At 45.7% G+C, this 14,336-nt stretch overlaps 1 protein-coding gene and 1 long non-coding RNA gene across 2 annotated transcripts in view; one reads left to right on the top strand and one right to left on the bottom strand.

The window, feature by feature from the left end:
* LOC144141195 (bestrophin-4-like) overlaps nucleotides 1-10,487 on the bottom strand; it is a 94,718-nt gene extending 84,231 nt beyond the window's left edge. The window contains exon 1 of the mRNA XM_077672754.1: nucleotides 10,170-10,487. The gene's annotated coding sequence lies outside the window, so the exon portion shown is untranslated. The remainder of the gene's footprint in view (nucleotides 1-10,169) is intronic.
* A 344-nt stretch (nucleotides 10,488-10,831) lies between these two features.
* On the top strand, nucleotides 10,832-13,957 carry LOC144141194 (uncharacterized). The gene is made up of 2 exons (XR_013316470.1): nucleotides 10,832-11,159; nucleotides 12,562-13,957. It is a non-coding gene; the product is annotated as an uncharacterized LOC144141194 (long non-coding RNA).
* The last annotated feature ends 379 nt before the right edge of the window (nucleotides 13,958-14,336 follow it).

The following is a 14,336-nucleotide window of genomic DNA, read 5'->3' as shown; positions in this document are numbered from 1 at the left end:
GCGCAACGCCTTAGCCACTGAGCCACCGCGGCGGATAAATCGTCTGCTCCGGCCTCGCGCTTGCGCAGCATTGGCCTTGAAGGTCCACGCGAAGCTGCTCAACCTCGGCCAGTGTAGCTCTCGCTACAAAACATTCGCGGGTGGTACAGCTTGCAGTCGACAAAAGCGTCGCAGCCCAAATTATTTACACCACGCTTCACTTGAACGTTTCTTGGCACATCCGTGTGCTTATTTCACACTCTTAGCAAAATGCATTTCCGTAGCTGAGAGCTGACTAAGGATTCTAAGTTCATTTCGAAGGTCCAGGTCAGGTCCGCCCCCATCCCTGAAGGACCGGCTGCTGATAGAGCCATTCCTGTCTGACATTCTCCCTTTCTGCCCCGGGGATTGATACACCCCCTCCCTCCACCCCCCACCCCCCCAAAAAATACCCCCTAACACCGCCCCGGAAGGTTTTGCACACCCCCCGAAAAGATTTCACACCCATGGGCAGCCCGCCCGGGGATTTATACACCCTCCCCCAGGAGAATTTCAACACCCCTCTCAAAATCGGAATTCTGGATAAACCCCTCTTCTGCCCGACATAAGATTCATGGATTCCTCGTGCTAAGCGAACTGCCGTCGGGTTCTGAGCGGCAAACATTCTGATATTTCAGATGATATCAGCTCAGGGAGTATCCCGAAGTGCGAGCACGCTCCCTCAACTTCAAAAGACGCTGAGCGTTTTTTTTTTTTTTTTTTTTTGCCCACGATTATTGATTGAGATGAGGAACAGATTCAACCAGCAAATCGTTCAAATGGGTCTGGTTTGTCATAGGTTTGAAGCATTTCCTTGGTTGTCGAATCACCCTGCATTTCACGTAAATCTGTAAAAATAGCAAATGCTAATTAGCAACCTTCCGCAATACAAAGAAAACTCTTGTATGGCTTATTTTTGCGAAGACAATAAAATTACTTTCTCAGAGCGTAAGACTTGCTTGCTGTTTTATCTGCGAGTCAAAAATTTGTGGAAAAATGCGCTGTAGAAGTAATTACGAATTGAGCCTAAATGTGTCTAAATGACAGTATTTGGTGCCTATATTAACCTAAATGGCGCTCTTCAGTGTCTATTAATGGCGCCTAAAACATTGGTTTTTAGTGCCTAAAGTTCCGGTCTCTAGTCATCACCGTGTAACATCTCGCGACCGTCGTTCCAGCCTCGCTCAAGTTGCGCGCGTCATCCGCCCGAAACGTACGTTGTCACCTTAGGCAAGCGTAGCAAAGCTCGAGAGCGAGCTGATCTTTCGCCACACTCCGGAAAGTTGTTACGACGAGGCAGAAGTGTACAGTCGACCCTCGATAATTCGAAGCCGCTTAACTGGAATTTCCGGTTAATTGGAAGTAATGTGCTGGTTCCGGCATTTGCGTGCAATTCAAAGAAAAAAAAAAACCGTGGTTGATTTCTCTGCCATAGGAATCGGTAAAACATGAAAGTGAAATGTGTAGCGAAATCTTCAGCTGAGCATGATTTGCGGGTAGCCGGCTGTCTTGTGGGTGTGCTTGGCGAGCGACGTCCTGCTGCCAGGTCGCTTCTGCAAAGGCGTACTGACGCCATTTTCGTGACGGGTATGACGTCACTGAAACCTTAGTGTATACCGGCATAAAACACTTTCGTGTTAAAATATGAAACCCGAAAGCGAACAACCCTAAGTATAACGTACTCTTTGGCCCTAAAGGTTGCTTCCCCGCAAGCAGACCGTGTGTGCAGGGGTGCTCTCTTGCCGCTTGCTTCGTTGTACTGGCGTCACTTCCGTGACGAATATGACGTCAGCGAAATATTTGTGTATCCGGGAATAAAACACTTTCATGTGGAAAAATCGCTGGATAATTCGAAGGTAAAACCCATTATATCGGTTACTCGGAAGTTATTTCGACTAAAAAGCATCCAGGCGACCACCATCTATTTATAAAATTTAAACTCTTAAGCTCCACAACACCGCCGTATCCTGCACCACGTTGGCGCCATCGCAACTTATAAGCAGCGCACATTCGACAAAGAGGCAGTTCAGCCGAGGGCGTACGCATCTCTCTCTTTTTAGGTCTTAAACTTTGTTGCGCACAGCATCGTGTAAGCAGTTTTCGAGGAGGATGCTTCAGGCTTCGATTGTAGCGACTCCGCTATAATGGGCAACCCGTGTCGCACGCTCGAATTGTCGATGGCAGTTGAGATTGTGAACAAAATCAACAAGGCACACGTCTTGCGGACTAATAACAATTCTGTTCTTGCGCTTTTTAATACGAAAGTGCTTTATTCCCGGATACACGAATATTTAGTTGATGTCATATCCGTCACGGAAGTGACGCGAGTACAACGGTGCAAGCGGCCAGTAAAGGGTGCACCCCTGCACACAGGGTCTTCTTGCGGGGAAGTAACCTTTAGTACTAAAGAGTTACTAAAGACCCCGTAAGCGGAAAGGGAAAAACAAATGCAATAAATATTTATCAGCTACATAAATATGCAGGGAGGCAGAAAGCCAGATAAGTGGGTGGAAATTCAAAAGCAACTTGAACGGGAAGGAATAGACGTGTACGCTTTAGCCGAGACTCACCTCAGGGACCTAGAAGCACCACCTATCATAGACAATTATGTCTGGGAAGGTTGCAACAGGACCACAGGAATGAAGAAAGGGGGAGGTGTTGGCATGCTCATTAAACAAGGGACCGACTGGCAGAGAGTGCATGAAAGTTGTAAAGAGCATCTATGGGTTAGAGGCACCATAGAGGGGAAAAATACATGGTTAGGAGTGGTGTATCTGTGGACCGGAAGTAGTGCTAGGGAGGAAAATGAGGAAGTGGTAAACTGTTTGAGAAGAGATATTAACGAGTTCAAAGATTCGGGCGAAATAATCATAGTTGGAGATATGAATGCCCATATAGAAGGTTTGGATGGATACACAGACCACAACGGTTCTCGAGTGATAGATCTATGCCAGGAAAACCGGCTGGTAATAGTAAACACGGAAAGCAAGTGTGACGGACAAATAACGTGGGAAAGCGGTAACAGACAGTCCAGCATAGACTACAGTTTAGTATCCGAGACAGTATACGGAAGGCTGCGGGAAATGAGGATAGATGAAAATGGAACAGGCAGCTTAGGAAGCGACCACAAGCGGTTTAGCTTGCACTTTGGAGGCTCAACCCGGACAAATGCAGAAATAGGTACAATAGGAAGAAATAATTTGAATAATGAGCAGTTAAAGATCATCGCTGATAGATTGGAAGATGAAATCAATAAATACCCAGGCAAAAATTGGGATTACGACGAAATGATTGCGTTCATAAAGGGTAAGATGAATGAAGCAAATGAACGAAACCGATGGAAAGGGAAGAGAAAGCCGAGAAGCTGGTGGAATAAGGAAATAAAAGAGGCTATTGACCAGCGAAGAAAGGCGTCGAGAGAACATAGAGAAGCAAAAAGAACTGGTATGGAACCGGAAGTAGTGAAGGAAAAGTGGGATGTCTACCGTGGGAAAAAACTAGAAGTGCAGAAAATGGTGCAAGCAAAGATCAAGCAGAAAAGCGAACAATAGATGGCAGAAATACGGAAGAAGGACAAAAGCGCATCCAAGAAGTTTTGGAACCATGTAAAATCACTAAGCTCAAAAAACGATAACCATCAAAAATTCCTAATTGATGAGGAGGGGGAACATTTAGAAGGAGAGCACGCGTTGGCGCATATTCATCGAGTGATTAGTGAGAAGTTTAGGACCATAGTGGTAGGGAAACCTGCACCGATAACATCAGCTCCACAAAAGACTGCGGAAAGGGAAATAAGTTTGAGCAACCTTGATTGGAAAAAAGCAGAGCAAAAGGTTTCCCCCCAGACAGCAGTGGGCCCGGACGGAATACCAATGCAACTGATAAACCTACTTAGACCTAAAAGTAAGGAATCGTTTATGAGGGCAATAGACAAGGTGATAGAAACCAAACAAATACCAGAGGACTGGTTAGAAAGTAGGATGAATTTAATATATAAGGGCAGAGGAGACAAAGCCAGTATTGATTCATACAGACCACTCACAGTAACGTCAGTGGTGTATAGATTCGTAATGCAGGCGATAAAATCAGAAATTGAAGCATGGATGGAAGAAAATGAAATACTTGGGGAACTGCAGAATGGATTTAGACAAGACAGGCGACTGGATGACAATCTGTTCGTGATAACGCAATGCATTGAAATTGCGAAAGCACAGAATAGACCACTATGGATTACGTTCTTGGACATTAAAGGGGCATATGACAACGTAAACAGAGAACGGCTGTGGAGAATGCTGAAACTCCAGGGATTAGATGACGAGTTAGTACAGTTCCTTATAGCAATCTATAAATACAATAGAGTGCACCTTACTTGGGAAGGACAGAAATGCGCCCAGCAGGTCAACATCCATCGGGGACTGAAACAGGGATGCCCTTTGAGCCCAATACTGTTCATGCTTTACATGGCAGGGTTAGAAAAGAAACTGGAAGAAAGTCAAGTAGGGTTTAGCCTAACCCATATGCGGCAAGGCGAAGTGGTACAACAGCATATTCCGGGAATGTTATACGCAGACGACATTGTTCTTTTAGCTGATAACCAAACCGATATGCAGCGGCTAATAAATAGTTGCGGCCAGGAAGCCACTGACCTCGGGTTAAATTTCAGGCAGAAAAATCAGGAATAATGGTTTTCAATGACGCTACCACCGACGTAGTGTCTATCCAGCAAGGCGAATTACCTAGAGTGAAGGAATATAAATATTTGGGAGTGTGGATAAACGAAGGGGATAACTACTTAAGTACTCACGAGGAGCAACTTAAGGTTAAGGGAAAGCGAAACGCAGCAATAATGAAGCATAGAGCTCTGTGGGGGTATAACAAATATAAAGTAGTAAGAGGAATGTGGAAAGGAGTAATGGTTCCGGGTCTCACGTTTGCGAATGCTGTACTCTGCTTAAAATCAGACGTTCTATCAGGCCTTGAAGTAAACCAGAGAACGGTAGGACGTTTGGCCTTAGGCGCGCATGGAAAAACAACTAACGAAGCAGTTCAAGGAGATATGGCTGGGCGTCGTTTGAAGTTAGAGAAGCTCAGAGTAAAATATGCTTTGAGATGAGGTTGAGGGCAATGGATCAACGAAGGTGGGCAGCTAAGGTTTTTAGGTACCTATACTTGAAAAGCGTGGACACGCAGTGGTTAAGAAAGACTAGAAGGCTAACGATGAAATACGGAAAGAACAGTAGGGAATCCCAAACAGCCAAGGTAATCAAAAAAGAGGCAAGGCAGATTGAAACGAATAAATGGAGGGAAAAAATGGAAGCTAAAACGTCGTTAGAGATGTACAGGGCTGAGAAGATGAACATCAGTAAGGAATATTTCTACGATAATTCCCAGGGCAGTGCTTTGCTTTTTGAGGCTGTCAATCAATCAATCAATCAATCTGTTTATTTGGCATCTACACACTTACAGATGCCGGGAGCACGGACAAAAAGCCAATAAAGTGGCTTGACGGGGTCCGTGCCCCTTAATGTACAGGTCAAGTAAAAGTGCACATTCAAATTGTAGCACAAGCTGCGCATGCATAAAATTCGCGTTTATACAATAAAAATCAGCTAGCAACAACACCGCAGCACCACCGCATTTAGCGGCATAAAACGCAAACACAAATACACCCGCCCAAGATTACACTAATACTGACAACCTGCAGGGTAGAAAAACAAAATGATAAGACATGACACCTAAGGAATCGAAAAATACTGACATCACGTAGTTCGAAATACAGAAAAATACAGACAAATATGTAGGAAGACCGAAAGGGAACAAAAATTACAAATCACAGGTTATATTCCGAGTTTAGCAACGTAGGCAAAGTATAACACAGCAGCTGTTTGCCATAATTTGTTCTCGGGATGGGAACAAGCCATGGTTCTGCATGACGTGTATTATGGCTGTGACTGCGGGGTGTTAAGTTTGCAATATGTAAAAAAGAAGAACTGCATCTTTCTCTAGAACTGCATCTTGCTCTAGAACTGCATCTAGAGCAGGATGCCTGCTAACTAAGAGTTTTGTGGGGAAGTATTCACAAAATGATGGGGTATGCGTGGTCTGCGGAAAAGAAACAGAAACTATGCGGCACATCATGTTAGAATGTGAGGGTATCCATCCAAATCTACATGAAGGGAATATTGGGCTTTCAGAAGCCCTAGGATTTAAGGGTATCAGAGAGGAAGTTAACTTCAAGGCTGTCGAGGGGACGAAAAGAAGATTAGAATGCTGGTGGACGAAAAGCAGAGAGGGGAATATTGCCTAGGACAGTTACCACCTGTAACAGGGAAAAGAAAGTATTTCGGGCCTAATAAGCTTTAGTGCCTGCCCTAAGCAGCGCTAGTATTGAACCAAAAGTGTATAACATAGGTATATTAGTCCTTTTTGGTAAGATGACATGTCATCACCCCGCTTCAAAGGGGAAACCAATAGGAATCATCATCATCAGTTCGTTATACTTAGGTTTGTTCGTTTTCAGGTTTTATATTTTAACACGAAAGTGTTTTATGCCGGTATACATTAAAAGATTTCGCTGACGTCACATCCGTCCCGGAAGTGACGCCAGTACACGTGTTCCGAAGCGACCCGCCAGCAGGACGCGCCCTCATGGACGCCTCTCAGCATACGTGGGCGGAGGAGTCCCGCCCAAAGCCCGATGTTCGGCTCCTGCAGCTTTGCGCTCAGCGCACGCAAGCTGAAGCGATTGCCGCACGGGATCCTTCGTCCATACCGGCCAGGCTTCAGTATCAGCGCCTTACCGCTGCTGCCAGACGGCACGCTACCACTTCTTCCGCTGTCCACCCCAGAGGAACTGCTGGTGGAAAAGGAGCACCTCCGACGCGCCACGCGTGCTTTACTTCCACCGCGTGGAACTGCACCTCCCCAGTGGGCTCGCTCGCTGGGAGGAGGTGCTGCTGCGGAGGCTTCGAGTTGGGGTGGCCTTGTCCCCAGCAGTGACCCACGCTTGGCCTGCCCGCTATCACGCACCGTTTGCGGACACCTGTGCCTTTTGTACGGTTCTATGGACCTGCCCTGCCCTTCAAACCTCTCGCCTGCAACACCTCCGGGGCACAGGGCTCCATTCTGGGAGACCCCCTGATCTACAGCGGTGGATATGGGGCCCTCAGTACCGGTCTCTGCTGACGTTTCTGGGTGAAACAAATGTGATGTTGTACTGTTATGCCGCAAGGCAAACTCTCGCAAAAAAAGACGTCGCTCGCCAAGCACACCCACAAGACAGCCGCTGACCCAGAAATCATGCTCAGCTGCAATTTCGCTGCAAATTTCACTTTCGTGTTACACCAATTCCTATGACCGGAATCAACCACAGTTTTTTTTTTTCTTAATAATCTCCGTTACCTGTTTGAAGTTCGCGGTTAGATTGGTTTCACCGGAACAAAGCAGCCTTTTTTAATGAAACAAACTTGTATTTTATCTTCATGGCTCCTTTAAACCCGCGTGACTACAAAGCGCTTCATAGCGCGTGCTTTGCATCAATAAAACACAGGATAAGGAATGTGCGGTAAAGCAACGCCTGGCTACGCGCCGAACCACGCTCAAAGCGGCCGCTGTTCGAGCGATGCGTCATCAGGCACCCCTTCGCTGGCCTCACACAGTGCCTCAGCAGTCAACAGCGAGTCAAGCCATACTGCGCGACGGCCGAATACTCAATATGGTCCATTTATTGACGAGGTTGCTGAGACGCGAGAAAAAAAACGCACAAATTTAATCGCAAACCTCGAACAGGTGCAGCTTTACGGCTCGTCACTGTTTTTCGACAAGTGATTACTCTAGAGTGATTCAGCTTAGTGCAATGCATTTTCGCACAGCTAACGTGGAGACTAAAGCACTGGTGTGGGCATAGTTTCAAGTTAACAACTTTGTTTATCAGCGCAACAAGGCCGAAAACTGGGCTAGTTGGTATACATTCATGATTAACCAGCGCAAAATAAACGGGACGAGAGAGGAGTACCCAACACGAGCGCTCATATTGTGTGCTCCTCTCTCGTCCCGTTTAGTTCGCGCTGGTTAATCATGATTGTTTATCAGGTTTTGAAGCCATGGAAACTACCCCGTTTAAACGCATGGACTTCCGAAAACGAATTGCACAAAAATATTTATAGTTCTGCAAAGCATAAATCGACTCCTTGCGTTGCGCGGCGCAACACTTCTCTGCTAAGGTTTTACTAAGCACGCGAGTGGCTGGATTTTTGAGCGGGAAAGTTGGGGTGGAGGGAGGGATGCCTTTAATGATAAAGAGAAGTCCGCCGGGCGGAAAGCTGGGAATAAAGATTACTCCCACCGCAAAGGTGACGTTATGACTTAAGGCCAGCTATGGGCAAGGAGCGCCAAAAAAAGAAATCATGTATTCCGTGGCAGTGGTGTGAAGGTAAACACTAAAACCTTTGAGTAAATATACATGGGAAATTGAATAATTGTCAATGAAGAGGACTGGCATAAAGGGCCAGGTAACGATTATGCGTGGTATGAAATTATGCCTAAAGATGAATTTCTGCTAAGTACCTGACAACCCGATTGATAGAGAACATGGGATAGTCGGCTATGAAGTAAAGTGGGTTCAGTGGTTTTATTGCGCGCGGCAAAAGTGAAATCAGTGCGAATAGCGCTTCTTATGGGTTGCGAATTAAAAAGCACGATTGACCGGTTGAACCCCTGAGACGCCTTATAACTCCCCCTCGTGTTGTCGAAGAGCTCTATAATCTTGCCGCTTGAGACGCTCTGATTTGCGGTCTACTTTGACGCTTTCGAATGGCTTCGATCTGCCTTCTACGAACTGCGCAGATGCTGGCTCCTGCCGCCGTGTAATGGTAAAGTTGACGACAATGGTAGATTTTCCTACTTGTAGTTGGGTTCTCCCGCTTCATTACAGTACAGTTTCGTTAAACCGTAGCCGCATAAGCCGTAGTTTCATTTTATACGAAGTTAAGCCCAATCCCCAACTCGGTTTCCCTTTAACCTAAAGCATTCGGATAAACCGTAGTGCCGGTTAGTACGTACTTTCTTCACGTCCCCGTCAGGTACAGTTTAACGAGGTTTCACTGTATCTTTCATCCACAGTTTAGAGGTGTGGAAAGTCAGTCTTCGCTATTGCTTAGTGGGCGCTTGCGCTATGAAACGCCTCGGGCTATGGAACGCTTCCGAGGAGCTGTTTCTTGTTACGGACCCCAGCTTTTTTTTTTTTTTTCAATTAGTTATTTAAGCCGATCGCATTAAAAAAAAAAGACGTAGGCAAAAGAATAAATGCAGAATTGTGGGAGGTAACGGTGGAGGCGAATAAGCAGGCGGAGTCAGAAAAAAAAACATATTTGACAAGTAGCCCAGTGACGATGCATGTCCAGTGGAACAGAAGTAGTGTACGTTCGATTCAAATTGTCATCGTCAAATAGCGCGACCTATGAGCGCAGCGACAACCCTGCCAGCGTTGGTTTGAGAACGCAGGGAACGGAAAGCATGCTACCTGTGTGCAGTTAAAATGCTCGCGAAAGCAACGTTAGTTCGAAAGATCTGAATCGGTCGGTATATATAGAAAACCTGCGTAGGGTAATTCCGTTTCTGATTGTGTCCTCCAACCCGGTGTCTCACAATACAGGCTGGGGTTAGCTGAACGCCGCTAAAGGCTGGCTGATGAATATATCGAAAGACAAACGTGATAGCAGTTCGATATCTGTACTTAACGGTCCTACGTTGAAGCTTTAATTAGATGTCACTGTCATGGGGATTTTCAAATTGTTCGATGTAAGCGATAATTCCATGTATCCGGGTTCTACAAAACAGGCTCGACTGTACTTGAGAAGTTGCTTATTGCTCCGTAGCCGTTTTTTGTTAACGCGCCACATAGCTCTGTTTCACCTGCTACGGTCAAACTCCATTGCGTTTCAATTTGTTGCTATTCCAAAACAGGATGTGAGGAAACGTCCAGGTGGACCTTATTGCAACACCGCCGCTGCGCAGGCGTGACTGTGCGCTTGCATGAGAACTGTGGAAGTGGCAAAAATTTCGAAATGACTACACCTTTAACTGCCTGCAGACACGCATATATATGACAGAAAAAGAACGCGACATTTCGGTTGCAGCGAAGTACGACTTACCGACCAACGAGCAACGTCACACCGACTCCCCTGCTTGTTCACGTATCGCCGGTATCTCCTGTAGAATAGTTTGAGAGTGAAACTAAACGTCCTGTAGCAGAATCTTCCGAAAAGCGAGTCGGCGCGCGGATCGAGTTAGTCGATGGTCGTGGCATCGATCCGTTTTGGGTGCGTCCGAGCTTGCGTCACTTACTCCACAGATTTAATACTTCCCACTCTATGGTGAAGTTTACCAAAGCTTTATAACCACCGTGTAAGCGCAAAGTGCGTAAACACTTCACCGCTTTAAACTTAAAGTAACAGTGGAGTGCGGGCCGAGCGGGGTTGAAACGTGTAAATGACCTGAAACCGAAACTAGCTTTAAAATATGAAGTAGCCAGTTCAGTGATTATTTTAAAAGATTAGTAGCTTTGCACTATAATTAAATTGGCGACAGAAAAAGTAATGTGTTCTAACAATTGTCTTGTTTTAATTGAAATTTTTAGGCTAATAGAGAGATAACTACATAACGCATTGGATCTTTTAAAGTGTTTAGTGGCACCATCTAGTAGTATGTGGTAGAACCGGTGTCTCGCGGTTTTTGTATGGAGGGGGAAAGAAAGTAAACCATAGAGAAATAAAAAAATTAGAAGAGTGGACACACGGGCTTATCGCGGCCGAGTGGCGTGACTCGCGCGCCGTCCGGCAGTCGGCGCAAGTGGTAAAACACTATATATTTAAAATTAAGCTAACACACAATATTATACTTTTAAAATTTTGTTACACATTAGACTACACATTTTTATTTGTGTAATAAGTTGAATGGCTGTCAATGTAAATTTTTGTGGCTTCTTTGCGCCAAGCCTGGCCAAGCCGCAAGCGCAAGCCGCCATTTGGCTCTTTCGGCAGCGTTTGCACGTGCGTTTCTGCAGCCTCGTGCTAACCTCTGTTGTTGAGAAGGAAACGCCTAGCGCTTTATTTGCGACATCGGTTTTGCATCCTGAACGAAAGGTGAGACTTTCGTCTTTAAAGTGCTGGTGTGGCGTATCATATTTACGTTTCCTTGTACTGCAAACGCTGCGAGCACTGCGTAACCTCAGGGAATCAGGCATAGCTAGTGCTGCGTCTTTAAGATAAGCGCTTTGGAAACGCCCCGGAAAGGCGTAAGACACCATTTTTTAGCTGGACGTAATGGTATTTTAGGCTGGTTGTGCCGTTTTATCTAGCGCTGAGGGATGCCAGCGGTACGCGCCCGTCGTCGCACGTAGCGTTTACGTGCCGCAAACGACGGCTGTGAGTTGCGGAAGTGGCCGGCCGGCCGGCGGTCCGTAGGCGAAGCAGGCGTTGTGCGCTGTCGCTGCACTGAATTACGTGAGCCGCAGGCTGCGTTGTATTATACTAGCTAGCCATTGCTAGCTTGGCCAACTGTTACTGCTATTATGGCTGTGATGCGCTGCAAAGCCGTCCGGGCTAACGTACACGGCGAAGTAGCCGTATCTGCATTAATTTGACTTATCTGGGCATAACCAGCAGCCCTACACTCATCGTAAGTTTTACACATGGGTGCATACCAAGCTGCCTGCGTACAAAGCGAACCCGCTCGCCGACGCAGATAACGCGCGCTCGTCGCTTCGCTTTGGCGCGCCAGGTACGGTAAAAACGCTTCTTTCGTCGGCAGATAACAGCTTTGCTCGATGCGGTGTGAGTGCGCAGTGCATTGAAACCTTCAAATTTGGTCTTCGTTCTACATCGTATATCAATTCCGGTATCGCAGGCATTGCATACAACTGTTCCACACTTGCCGTTTTTTCAAGCGTTTGCTCTCTTTTCTCTGGTCATATTTTGGCTAGTTTCATTAAACACGTATTGCGCAGATTGCACCTATTTAGTCGGAACTGTGTGTTTCTTGTCATATCTTTTTAAGGCATGGCCTTTGGCGGTCAGTAGTACTCAGTACGACGCTCACTGCTGCTTGCCATGGTGCCCACACAGCGCCCAAATATACTTTCGCCAGGTGCCCGTTCTCGGGATGCGTTTCTTTCGCGAGCCCGTGGGGCAACAGGTTTGTTTAACGTTCAGCTCGCTCTCACTCTTCGTCCTGATTTTACAAAAAAAGACAAAGGGATTCAGGCTATGTGAGCAGCGTTATCATTCTTGTTAACCCAAACAATAGGTGAATTGCATTAAGAATGTGCCTAACCAGTGTTGCGAAATTACAAAGACCCATATTTTAAGTGTTGCTAATAGCTTGACCGCATGATTGCCGAATAGAATAAGAGAACTTGTGTTTTAAATAGGTGGCATGCACTGGAGGCAATACTTGAATACTAGTTGCAGTGCAATTTACAGACTATTCGCATATCATCTGTTATTGCAAGCAGTTTGTGTACTATATCACCTATCACCTGTGCAGGTCTACAGGTGCCCTCAAGACAGAGCCAACCAGCCAGCTGCATTCTTCATACCAAACATGGTGCAAGCACTTCATGAATCGTGCCCTCACAGGACTCACAAAAGTGGCCGTGCCAACTGTTCTCCCAGAGTTATTCAGTTGTATTAATGACTGCCTGCAATGCTTCTTGCTACCTTATTGATGCTTCTGATGGATACCGCAACTGTATTCCATCTATTGAACCTTGCCATTAGCACCTAAAATCTAACGCAAGTCTCGGCACTCAATAAGGCGTGACCACTTAAAAGACTATCGTTGACTCAAGGAACAAACGGTTTTTTATCACTGACATGCCTCATATCATTAAAACCACTAACAACAGCGTATAGTCTCCAAACTCCACTCGCAAGTTATTGTTGCTGCTAGTTGTAATATTGTGAAAACAGTACATTCACAAAAACCCTTTTACATTATGAAGACTGCCAGGGTAAGAGGTCATGCTAAATGTCGTTTGTCACCATACGTGCTGCCTGTTGTCGGACTGGCCTAGATGAAGAGAACCATGTTGGGACCTACGTTGTCAAATGCTTATGGGATTCTGTAATGTGCCACCATTGTCTCATACACGAGAAGCATATACTGCTTCCCTGTTTCTTATATTAGACTGTTCGTATTGACAGCGGAAGGCATGAATTTGTGTGCCTTAATCGAGCCTGGAACCTGTCGGTTGACTACGTGCACGTACCTAAAATATCCCTGCCTGGCCCTTTGCCTTTACTGGGAAGGCAACGCTTTCGGAAGGTAACCCGGCTTCTTGGGAAAATGCACCCTTGCAAGGAACCAATAGGAAGTTGATTTTTTTCCTCTTAACCTTTTGCGTGTGCATCTCCACATAAATGGGATTTCTGTTCAATTACTGCTACTGATTTGAAGTTGCCCCGAGGCAATAGATCTCATCAGCGTTCATCAAATAAGCGAGGCCATCAAAGCCAAAGTTTTTCCCTTCTTTCACATCCTAACTGGAGAAATTGCCAGACTAAGAAGATTATCTGCGGAGATAGTGGTTGTAAACAGTTGCAAGTATCCCAGTGTCTAGATTATGTTATGGTTGATATTTTAGTATGACTGCAACAGCGAACAGCGTCTGAGGGTGTCGTAGATACAAGTAAATCTGTGGATGGCTGAGTTTCTCGGTTTTCTACATTTTCAATTACCGTGGAGAAAAAATCCTTTGTGTGGTTGTGGTACCTTTACTTGTGCATTTTTTTTCATTCCTGGAAACGTATTTGCCTCTCATTACTGTGTATTGTCTCTGTTGTGTATTACTCACTGTTTATTATTATATGTGTGTTGCAAAGAATGATGACAATTTGAACTTGTTCCGTTTACTGCCATGCAATAAATATTTCTTCATTTATGGTGTGTCTCTTTTATGTGGCTCGGCAACATGTGAACACGCGACAGAATTCTTAACCAAGTGTGAGTGGTACTGTAATTGCAATTTCACGTTTTCAGAAAAAGGTTTTTTTTCTGTAAAAGCATACGGGCACTAAGCCTGAGAATGATATGTTCAAATAAACACTAATTATTGCATGAAAGCGTCCGAATACCGTACCGATGCCCGTCGCTGTGAGCAGCGCTTTCCAGTCCTTCAAACTACCCGCCAAAATCGGTGTCCGCGAAACCGAAAGTGAACGTACGAAAGTATGGTTACTAGTTTGGCTCTCCGTCCGCTCGGTGCGCTACACTACAGTACAGTCATTCGGCCGCAGGGCTCTATGGGAGTGTCCACTCTT

Source organism: Haemaphysalis longicornis, unplaced genomic scaffold, assembly GCF_048455015.1.
Source record: "Haemaphysalis longicornis isolate Haplotype H1 unplaced genomic scaffold, Haemaphysalis longicornis Haplotype H1 scaffold_6, whole genome shotgun sequence".
NCBI classification, from domain to species: domain Eukaryota; kingdom Metazoa; phylum Arthropoda; class Arachnida; order Ixodida; family Ixodidae; genus Haemaphysalis; species Haemaphysalis longicornis.
The sequence above is the reverse complement of the archived record's forward strand: the minus strand, read 5'-3'. Positions and strand labels throughout refer to the sequence as shown.